The sequence below is a fragment of the Eptesicus fuscus genome, chromosome 16, assembly GCF_027574615.1.
Source record: "Eptesicus fuscus isolate TK198812 chromosome 16, DD_ASM_mEF_20220401, whole genome shotgun sequence".
Classification (NCBI taxonomy): domain Eukaryota; kingdom Metazoa; phylum Chordata; class Mammalia; order Chiroptera; family Vespertilionidae; genus Eptesicus; species Eptesicus fuscus.
Window position 1 is genome coordinate 32,019,771 of NC_072488.1, and position 12,192 is coordinate 32,031,962.

Sequence of the window (12,192 nt, forward strand, 5' to 3'; positions counted from 1 at the left end):
AAATAAACTAAAGAAAACAATTATGAATTTTATCCTGGCCAGGAACTGAGATACCCTGGCCAGGAAGTAAGTCATTAAACCTGGTAAGAATTGAAAGGCTCCTGGTAGAAACAGTTTAGGGAACAAAAAAACTAGAAACTTCATGATGATCAGTCTGGGCAATGTGGACCGCAGAAGCATACAGAACTTTACATGCTAATAAACTTGCCAAAGACCACACCCATCAATCACAGAGATCCCAGAAATGTAGGACAAGACAGACATTCCTAGGATATACCCAGTGAACTAATGGAGCTGAGGTCCTAAAATTTCTAGATTTTTGTTTTGGACAGACCTAGAACTTCCATCTTTGTCTTTTTGCTATGTAAAAACATTTTTAAAAGCTCTTTAATTTACCTTCTCATATGGGATAGATAATTTAGCATCTAAAATTTGAGGTGGACATAATTGAAGAATATAGTTCAATCCTTTAATAAATTTGGCCTTGTGCAAAAATTTAATACATCAAGTTCTAATTTCTTTCACTTAAACATCAGCATTTGGAAACTTTTTTAGCACTATACAATAACTACTACTTTCAATCTGATAATAAACATATTGTCTCCTGATATTTACCTTTAATGCTTATGATAAAAATATGTACTCCCCATATATCACTATATTTGGTGGATGTTGAAACTTTTTCTTCTTCCCAAGAGAAGAGAACTGTGTTTCTTAAATATTTTATAGGAGATATGAAATATTAAGGTATATCTTCTGACATTAATCTTTTGCAAGTAAAGTAGCTTCTATAGAATTTAATTTTTAATGTATATTTGCAACATTTCCATTTATAATTTGATTTTCTTTCTGCATGTCCAGCACTATGGTGCAATGTACTGTTGGTGATGAGGATATATGAAAACAATACAAATTTAATTAAGCATCCTCCTCAAGAATTATGGGAAAAATGACTTTGGAACTTCAAAGTCTCTTTGAGGAAATAAAAGGAGAGTTCAACTTTTGTCTATAGACATAGGTTTAATTAACTAGTGTACCAAAGTGTAGATTACACTTTTAACTAAACATGTTCAAAGACAGCAGAGATTTTAGCCATCAAACAACAACCAAGACTCAAAAGCAATAACTGAACCTACCTCATTCACCACATCATTATTACCCAACACTGGAGAAAATGCCTTGAGACTGAAGGTTCAAGTTTCAAAATTAATTTAGTTTTCTTAACTGTTAAGAAATACTTTTAGGAAATGTTTATTGAATGTATATATAGAATATTAATGAATAAGGATACAAAGAGGTTATTTCACTCATTTTATTCAACTAATATATATATTTATTAATTATTGAATGGCTATAAGGCATTTGCATTATTTATCGATGTATAGCAAATTAACATGAATTCAACAGCCTTAAACCACACACATTTATTATCTCACAGTTTCTTTAGGTCAGGTGTTCCAACATAGTTTTTCTGGGTTCTCTGCTTCATTATTTCTTACTAGGCTACAATCAAGGCATTGACCAGGGCTGGGGTCTCATCTGAGACTTGACTGGGGAAGCTCATGTAATTATCAACAGGAGTCAGATCTTTATGAGCTGCCAGATAAAGGCCTTCGCAACTTGGTGGCTGCCAGATAAAGACTGCCCTTATTTCCTTGCCGTGTGGGTCTATCCATATGGCAGCATGCTTTATCCCAGCCAGCAATGGGAAGAGTCCATTGTCAGAGTCTGCTAGCAAGATGGATGTTACAATCTTCCATCATGGAAATGACACTCATCACCTTTGCCATAAGTCACAGGTCTTGTCCACAATCAAGGAGAGTGGATCAAAATGCTATGGGACAGGACAGCCATCTTAGTCTGTCTGGGAGAGCATTGTTCCAGGTCCGCAGACAGAGTAGTGAACAAGATAGACAAATCCTTGCTCTTATGGCAAATATAAAACACAACAAAAATGCCATTGATACCTTGGTAGCCTTTCCTTATCCTGTATCACTTTTGGTTGACAATAATTTTATATATATGGAGAGAGAGAGAGAGAGAGAGAGAGAGAGAGAGAGAGAGAGGTTCTGCTAAGATTCTACGATGAACTGGAAGGGATGTAGAAACTTAACTATGAGATTATTAAAGTCATCCAAACATGAAGTAATGAGATTCTGTCTTAGTCTGGGAACAGTAGAATGAAACTGCAGATGCATAAGATACTATTGACTTGCTACTCCTAGAAAAGAGAGAATAAAAAATAAAAGCAGCAAGGAAGGCTTCAAAGTGTTCAGCCTTCGCATCTGGGAGAATAATGATGTCTATAAATATACCCTAAAAAACTTATTTAAGAAGGAAAATAATTTGCTTTAGACATTATATGTTGAAGGAAAAAAAAAAACTTCAGGTGACATTTTTCTCCCAAAAGTAAGAGAAGCAGAAGTTTCAAAGAGAGATCAGAGTTGCAGAAATAGAAAATTGCCTTCCAAAAATAAGCTTTGATTGAGTGGAAAAATCTGCTTCATCCAACTTGAAGAGTATGTAACGGGAAGGATATTTCTTTGAAAAGAAATAATACATTTTGATGTTAGAAGAGTCTTTAAGAATGATCTTGGTTTTATCTGCTTCAAATCCAAAACATGAAAAACCTGAGATCTTGAGACCTCTTTTTATGTCCTGTTATCTTTCCGCTCTGTGCCTTTGCGGCTGCCGGCCCTCTGGGCACACACTTCCCTCTGGTCACCTTGCCGAAATACTGTGTAGGGGCCCAACACCTTGTTTCTAGCTCCGGTACTAATTACCAATCATGAAACACAGGCCAGTTGCTTTACCCCTCTCAGGGGCATAGTATTTCTACATGCTATTCCCTTTATCCTTTTTATATTTGTTATAAATGTCATAAATTCTATTGATTTTCTAATTCTTTCACACTTAGCTCTTTTGAGTTAAGAGAGACCTCAAATTTTAAGGAAAATGACCATTGATATATCAACTTTTAAGTATCACAGCACTTTGCAAATATGGGGATGTGCAAATATTCAGTAAATATTTAATAATTTGTATATAAAATATTTGTTTATTTATTGGGTATTTGCCTTCACTATAATAGAAGATCCATAAGGGCAGAGATTGCTGTCTGTTTTGTTCCCTTTTGTATTCCTCTTGCTACCAGGGCATTTGGCACGTATTAGGCAATCGATACATATTTATTGAATAAATAGTTGACTTAATATATTCCTTCATTCATGTAAGTTAGTTCCATTAAAAGAAAATAATATTTAGAGAAACTGGGTAACCATGCACTGGTTTAATTATTCTGATGATTCAGGAAAAATTATATTTTTAAGTTTTTTTGTTATTATGGCAGGACCTCAAGGGTATTATGCTAAGTGAAATAAGTCAGAGTAAGATAAATAATTTCACGTATAGGTGGAATTGAAACAACAAAAAATAAATGACTACATCACAACTATTTTTTAACTACTCTATGGGAAGCAAACAGTTTTCCCTGTTATGCCTCTGAGGTGAAAACTGAGAGGTGAACAAACGATCAGGCGGAAGTGAAAACCAGCCTCACAGGGGACAGCACTGCGTCATGACAAGAAAGCAAACCTCAGGTACATTCTAGTCTGAATGGTAACAGATGGCTGTATAAGCAAAGACTTTTAAAACTATGAACACACTGAAGAGAATAAAAATTCTCAAGATATTTAATATTTATGTATTTTTCTCATAGTTGAAGAGAAATGTAACTTCTTAAGGAGTATGAGCCCCAAACCATCAAATGCAGAAATGGCCTTGTCAGATCTGCATCCACAATTTTCCCAACACCACAGATACATAAGCGCTCCACCCTCACCAGCATTACAGGTACAGTAATAACAGTAATGGTAATAGTCAATGTTCCAACTTATCCAGTTAAAGTCTAGAGGACTCAGTCTTTACCCCCAAGCTGCTGTTTGCTGCTTGTCAGCCAGTTGGGTAATATGAAATTTCTTAACACTTAACTCTCCCAACTCTTTCAAAAGTTCAACTTCTTCATTTATTGTCTGAAGTTCCTTTAATGGGACAAATCTGTGATTAGAGGTAAATATAATAATGTTGCCTTATGTTTCAGGTAAACTCAGATTGATGCTTTCTTTCAGAGTTTCCTTTATTTTACTGGGGGTTAAGATTGAAAGAATGTAAATAACACCTGGAGTCAATAAAGGAGAGGAATGACCTTGAGAGAGAAAAGGAGGCAGCATAGTTCCTGTAGGTACAATGTAAGCCCCAGTGGCTGAAACCAAGAACAAATGATTTCATGATGCAACCTTAGACCTTAGCCTGACTGTCTTTGTGTTAGGATAAAGGGAGATATACACAAGATTGCTTTTGCTTCAAGGCTTCCACACCCCAGAGATGTGGTCCTGAATGATATTTCCACGTGTGTGTGTGTGTGTGTGTGTGTGTGTGTGTGTGTGTGTGTGTGTGTGTGTGTGTGTGTGTGTGAGAGAGAGAGAGAGAAAGAGAGAGAGAGAGAGAGAGAGATAAAGAGAGAGAGAAAGAGAGAGAGAGACTCATCAACCAGTGAATTCCTACTTATGTCTCAAATCATAATATATATTCCAGTTTGATATGATAACCTAATTTTTTTTATTTTTTTAGAGAGAGGGGAAGGGAGAGGGAGAAAGAGAAGCATCAATGTGAGAGCAATACATGATTGGCTGCCTTCTGCACACCCCACTGCTGGGGGTTGAGCCCATAATCCGGGTATGTGCCCTGACCAGGAATCAACCAGCAACCTTTTGGCACACGGACGATGCCAATGAGCCACACTGGCCAGGGCAATAACCTGACTTCTTTGTCTTGAGAACCTCAAGGTTCACACCTGGCAAGCCTATTGTTCCTGGAACTCTTGGAGAGTCCCAGGCTTTCTCAGCAGGAACACTCAAGAGAATTATCCACATAAGTATGACTTGTCCTTTCAAATACTATTTTTTAAATTGATGAGTTTGTGACATTCTTAAAAATGTTTTCTAGTCTCTTAAATACAATATATGGAGCATAACCTAGGTCTTTATTTATGATTAAATCATTTTAATAAGCACTCATTACAGTACTGCAGATTGTTGAGGGATATAGAATGATTAGCCCCTGCATTAAATGGCTCCAGACTGTTGAACATTGCTTGTCTGTATCTATTTTATAGCTGCCTTTTCTCTCTGTATTAGGCTATGGTTTGTCAGTGTGTACCCCTATGAGTCATTGCAACTAGCTACTTAAATGCCTTATGAGCTGAGAAAAAAGACAATCAAACTTTCTGAAAGCAAATGTTGAAAGGAGTCAATAAAATCTAATGAGAATCTGAAGACTTCTTCCTAGAATATAGTGCTGGGAATTAAATGTACAAATTGTGTGGCATGAAGGATAAACCATGATGTAACTTAAATCTGAGATTATGCTTGAGGTTGTAGCATGTCTAAAAAAATAAATTTGGCAATAGTCCAACAATATTTTGATCAAAGCAATCTGTTTAAATATAGCAGGAGAAAAGCCCAAAGTTTCCACAAAGATGTGATTATTTCAGTACCATCCAGTGATACATTTTATTCTTACTCCTTTCAGAAATTTCTGAATTGATAAAGTGGTGGCAAACTCTAGAAACCATTTGGGATTGAGATGGGGGTAACCAAGTCAATTCCATGGTTGTGCTCTTCCTGGGTAAGTGGTAATATGATTCACCCATAGAAAACAGTGAACTTGAACTTTACCAAGATTAGCACTCATACTGAAAGTGGACGTGGCAGGAGAAAAGTTGGGCAAAGTCCAGGGGAAGGACCCAGCAACAAGAATCCTAATTAATCAATTGATTAATTGAACTACATATTTATTTCAAACTTAATGCGTGCTGAGCACTGTTCTAGATGTTGTCATTATAGTGGGGAACAAACTAGACAAATATCCCTTCCCTCATGGAATTTACAGTTGAAAGGACAGTACTCAAAATAAGATGGATATGTCCCCTCTATATTGCAGGAGAACCCTACTTAGCAGTTGGAGGTAGAATGAAGAAGGTTTAGCATCCCTGAAATCCATGATGGACATCCAAGTGACAATCCAGAAGGCTGGGTTTAATTAAGGTAGGATTCTGATACGATAGGAAAGCTGGACTAGAACATCTTACTCTCTCTCTCTCTCTCTCTCTCTCTCTCTCTCTCTCTCTCTCTCTCTCTTCTCCCCCCACCCCCCCCAGGAAAGTCTCAATAAATTACCACAAATATGATGGCTTAAAACAACCTCAATATATTATCTCACAATTCCGGAGGCCAGAAATCTGAAAGTAAAGTGCTGGTAGGGCCCTGCTCCCTATGAAGTTTGTAGGGGAGAATCCATTCTTGCCTCTTCCAGCTTCTGCTTACTCCAGGCATTCCTTGACTTGTGGCAGTGTAACTCCAATTTCTATCTTCAAATGCCTTCCCCTCATCTCTTTATGTCTCTCCTCTAGGTGTCTTTTATAGGAGCTACTATGCAAATGTAGCTATTTATATTTTAGGTAATTAAAAGTAAATGCAACTAAAAATTCACTTATTCAGTTCTTCTAGCCACACTTCAAGTGCTCAGTGGTCTCACATGGCTAGTGGCTATTCTATTAGATTAGAGGCCCGGTGCATGAAATTCGTGCACTGGGGGGGGTGGGGGGGGGAGTGCCCCTCAGCCCAATCTGCACCCTCTTCAATCTGGGACCCCTCAGGGGATGTCCAACTTCCAGCAGTCGGACATCCCTCTCACAATCCGGAACTGCTGGCTCCTAACCACTCACCTGCCTGCCTGCCTGATTGTCCCTAACCCCACTGCCTGCCTGCCTGCTCGCCCCTACCTTGATCTCCTGCCAGCCTGATTGCCCCTACCTTGCCCTCCCCTATCAGCCTGATCACCCCAAACTGCCTGTGCCTTGGCCCCCAGTCTGGCCTCCCTCTGGAGGCACCACCCCCATAACCCCAATGCTGCTGCCACTGCAGCTGGTTATGGCTGCCTGAACCTTGGCCTTTGTAGCCACTGCGGCTTTGTCTGGAAAGATGTTCGGAAGACAACCACTCTAATTAGCATATTACCCTTTTATTAGTATAGATTTGGGGACCATTACAACCACGCAGAACTTGAAGAAAACACATGGCCCTGGTCAGTTTGGCTTAATGGAGAGAGCATCGGCCTGTGGACTGAAGAGTCCAGGTTTGATTCTGATCAGGGGCACACATGCCTGGGTTTCGGGCTCAATCCCCAGTAGGGGGCCTGTGGGCGGCAGCTGATCAGTGATTCTTTTTTTTTTTTTTTTAATATATTTTATTGATTTTTCACAGAGAGGAAGGGAGAGGGATAGAGAGCTAGAAACATCGATGAGAGAGAAACATCGACCAGCTGCTTCCTGCACACCCCCCACTGGGATATGTGCCAGCAACCAATGTACATGCCCTTAACCGGAATCGAACCTGGGACCTTCCAGTCCGCAGACCGACGCTCCATCCACTGAGCCAAACCGGTTTTGGCTGATCAGTGATTCTTATCATTGATGTTTCTATCTCTCTCTCCCTCTCCCTTTCTGAAATTTTAAAAATATATATTTTTTAAAGAAAACACATGATCTTCACTTTGGGCTTTGTCATCTTACAATATCCTTTGTGCAGTGTTTTAACTTCCCTCAAATTTCCTTTACCCACCTTTAAAGTGCAATCTATCTTGGGGAAGATGATCAGGAAAGTGATTCCAGTGGGTAGAAGTTTTTTTTGGAGGGGATGGGTCATGAAGATATTTAAAAATTGAGCATGGTGATGGTTGTACCACTCTGAATTTACTTTAAAAAACCAGTTCATTGTACACTTTAGGTGACATGTACAGTATACGGGTTATATCTCAACAAAGCTGTTCTTTTATTTCTTTTTAAATAAAGACCAGTCTTATAATCAATTGCAGATGTTTTCAGAGGCCCCTCAAGATTTGCTCACCATGTCCCAAATCACGGCTGTGATTCCCAGTTGCCTCCAGTCCTGGTGGATCTGGATGGTGTGGTTTGCAAAGGAGAAGGTGGCAAGAGGCTTATGGAATTTCGGCAACCCCATTCCCCCGGTCTCCTCATAGGGCACCAGGGCCATTCCCACTGTGCCAGCTCTGCTCCCTTTAACCTGTTGGGCAAAAGAATCCTGCGTGCTCTGGCCAGAAAGTGCATTCTTTCTTAGGTGGCCCGGATGCTTTTTTTAAGGTCGTTTTATGGATTCAAAAGAATAAACAGAGATGTGGAAAGCTTTTGTCAAAATCCTTTTACATGGTTCTTCCAGTCTCATGGGAAATGAGATGTGGCTCTGAATTCATCCCAAAGTGTGTCTTTGGGCAAAAGCACCCAGAACGGCACAACTCCTGCAGAATGCCCCACACACTTTGCTGTCAGGACTCAGGGCGAGGCGGCAGTGCCAGCACAGGACCTGGGGGAAGGTAGCGCTTTCTACACTGCCCAGGCCACGTGGACTACAGCAGTACCCGCCCAGGTGGGCAGGGTGTTTCTGCTCTTTTGTTTTGGTCTGGCCTCCACCCTGTCAGCCACGGACCTGTGCCTGCACTGAGACTGAATGGTTTGATGGCCCTACTTTTTGGTGGACAGTGGATGCACTCCCAGAGACTGGCAGTTAGACTCTGGCAGCTTCTGAGTCCCTTGCGGGGAGAGCCCAGCCCTAGGTCAAGAACAGACTCAGGCGTCCTCGGCCAGGAGGCCTCCTTGGGCTAGGGGCTGCCACAGTTTGAAGGCTGGCCATGACCCCAATCCTGGCAGGGGTCTCCTCTGGGGTGCTGGCAGGCCTGGGCTAGGGCTGCGGACGGTTGAGAGGCTGGTCACGCCCCCGATCCTGGTGGGGATCTCCTCTGGGGCGCTGGCAGGCCTGGGTTAGGGTCACTGGCGGTTTGGAGGCCGGTCACGCCCCCGATCCTGGTGGGGGTCTCCTCTGGGGTGCTGGCAGGCCTGGGCTAATGGCCACCCTGGTTTAGAGACTGGTCAAGCCCCCGATCCTGGCGGGGGTCTCCTCTGGGGTGCTGGCAGGCCTGGGCTCTGGCGCCGCAAAGGGAGAGGTTCCTGAACCTGCTTCCCACACACCTAGGCTAGGATACATCTTGTAGGAGGCGGCTTCAATGCCGGGGTCGGTGACCAGGTCCTCCGGAGCCTCGCTTTCTGGGCTGCAGTCCCACGTCTCCCAGTGCCCCAGCCTCGGATGCGCTCCCGCAGTTGTCCCCACCACCAGCCACCTCAGCGCAGGCCACAGCAGCTGAAGCCAGCCTCTTGGAAGCCAGGCCACCACACCCACCACCGCTAGTAGCTCTCTGCTGCTCACTCGCTGTGCCCTGTCCGCTGGGGTGGGGGAGTGCTCCCAGCCCAGAGGCCCTCCCTCCCTCCGCAGCCTGGCTTGGGAAGCTGGCCTCATGCTGGGGCTACTATGCCAGCATGCCCACTCGGCTACTATGGGTGCGACTCGGGCCCCACGGAGGCCAACCTGGAGAACGTGGACCCCAGCTCTGCATCCGGCTGCTGCAGATGGCCTCGGTGGTCAACTACCACCTGCTCCTTCCACTGGCCCCATTGATCCCTCTCAGCACCAGCCATTTAGGCCAGGGTGGCGATTGCCCAGGGACCCCAGGGAGGTGCCTGGCTGGGCCCAGCCACGCTCCCCCGGGTCGCGATCCAGCCCGGGACCCCCAGGAGGCGCCTGGCTGGGCCCGGCCACGCCCCCCCGGGTCGCGATGGGCCCCGGGACCCCCGGGAGGCTCCTGGCTGGGCCCAGCCACGCTCCCCCGGGTCGCGATCCAGCCCGGGACCCCCAGGAGGCGCCTGGCTGGGCCCGGCCACGCCCCCCCCGGTCGCGATCCAGCCCAGGACCCCCGGGAGGCGCCTGCCTGGGCCCGGCCACGCCCCCTGGGTCGCGATCCGCCCCCGGCCCCCGGGTGGCCTTAGTCCCCGGGACCCCCGGGAGCGGCTGGCTGGCCCGGCCACGCCCCTCTAGGGTTTCCATCGCTCCCCGGGATCCCCGCAACTAAGAGGATTTGGCACCGCCATCTTGGTTTTCTCAATGGCCAGATAGGCCACCCGGAGTCCCGCCCCCAGCCTCTCGGAGGCCCAATCATGGGCATAGCGGAGGTGCGGTCAATTTGCATGTTTCTCTATTATAAGGTAAGATGTGTAATACTTCCCTGATGGCAGAAATATCTATTGGACAACACTGTGCTAGAATGAAAGAGCCTCTTGTATGAATCAACTCCATTCATTTACAATTTGGGAGAGAGTTTCTTTGGCTGAGCCCAAGTGATGCATCAACCTACTGCACAGAACATATCAATAGGGAGCAATACCCAGACTACACATAATTCGAAAGACATAATTTCCCCAAAGGGAATTGCAGTTCTAATGCCAGAAGCAGCAGGAATGGAATCTTGGTGGACAAAGAAATACAAATGTACATTACCTATACCTGTCCTTGCATGCTCATATATTCACTGTAATTTTAATGTGAGCATGAGGATGGCACTGCCAGATAGTCTTCATTTATCACTCAGCTAATTAGAACAGAAGGCAACCTCTTTAAAACATCCATTCTCTAGACAAGCATCTGGGCTGGGGTATGCAGGGCTCTTTGATGCCATGCCAAAAATCCTGGCAGGTAAGGCAGAAACAGGAAGAGCCCGGGAATCATTTGGCTGATCTCTTTATGTCTGAATTTTACTTTCCTTTAAGTCCAGTCTGGTGATAAAGCAAATGGATATTCTTATCAAGTTTGGGAAGGCTAGTACCGCTGGCTTCAAAGGGTCACTTTTTATTATGTGGCAAGCAGCCTTCAGCTTCAGCAGGGAACGAGGAGGGAAAAACGTGGTTTTTTTTTGTTGTTGTTTGTTTTTGTTTTGTCAGTACATAACACCACCAATACTTTCATTTTCACTACACAAACTATCTTTGTCCAATATTTCTAGCTTGATTTATGATTGCAGATCATATCTCACAGTTTCTTGTGGTCTCATGGTAATGTGCATGCAGGAAAAATATCTAAACCTTAAATTGGTTGTAGCATGAATTTCACCAGCAACCTGCCAAGAATGAACTCAGCACATCTCTCTCTACCAAGGTTAGACCAAAAAATCCCCAAAACACATACACACACGCACAAAACAGGCACCAGAGGCATTAAGATAAGAGCTAAAGCCGAAACCGGTTTGGCTCAGTGGATAGAGCGTCGGCCTGCGGACTCAAGGGTCCCAGGTTCGATTCCGGTCAAGGGCATGTACCTTGGTTGCGGGCACATCCCCAGTGGGGTGGTGTGCAGGAGGCAGCTGATCGATGTTTCTCTCTCATCGATGTTTCTAGCTCTCTATCCCTCTTCCTTCCTCTCTGTAAAAAATCAATAAAAATATATTTAAAAAAAAAGAAAAAAAAAAAAGATAAGAGCTAAAAATGGAGATTGGGATGATAATCAAGAGTCCTGGACTTTGGTTTTTATTTTGAGCTTTAGATCCAGTGTATATAAAAGGAAAGGATTGAATTAGGTAATCTTCAGGATCTTTTTGGTCCCTAAAATCCTCTCATTCTGATTGTGCTGAAACCTGACCATTCTGTCTGCCACCTCACCTCCCCCGCCCCCACTAAACCACCCTCCCTCAATTTCTTTTGTCTGTTGGGTTAATAGCACCAGACCACTTGAGAGCAAGTTAATCACACTAAACTTCGTCCATCCTGGAAGAGACAGTGATTCATTTGGCTGGAGCAGACACATATGCCACATAGGATGTTGCTGTTGCTACCAGCAGGTCTTCTGCCTGCACCACCAGCAAAGGGCTTACAAAGTATCTGACTCACTGACGGAATCCCACATAATACTCTGTCAGACCAAAGAACCCACTTTACAGCAGAGGAGGTAGGAAGGAGGCACATCTCTGTAAGATCCACTGGCCCTATCACAAATCTCAGCAACCATAGGCTGCTAACCTGACATAGCAATAGAAGGGCCTGTTGATGGCATAGCTGAGACTCCAACTCAAAGATCAAACTGTTGAAATGGGGTGCCATTCTCCAGGGTTCATTATACACTATAAAGAGTTGCCATCGAATGATGCCATGTCCTCAGTAGGTAGAATATGTGGGTCCAGGGAAAATAAGGTAGGCCACTGGGGAAAATTTTGCTTCCCTTCCTACAAATCTGTTTACTG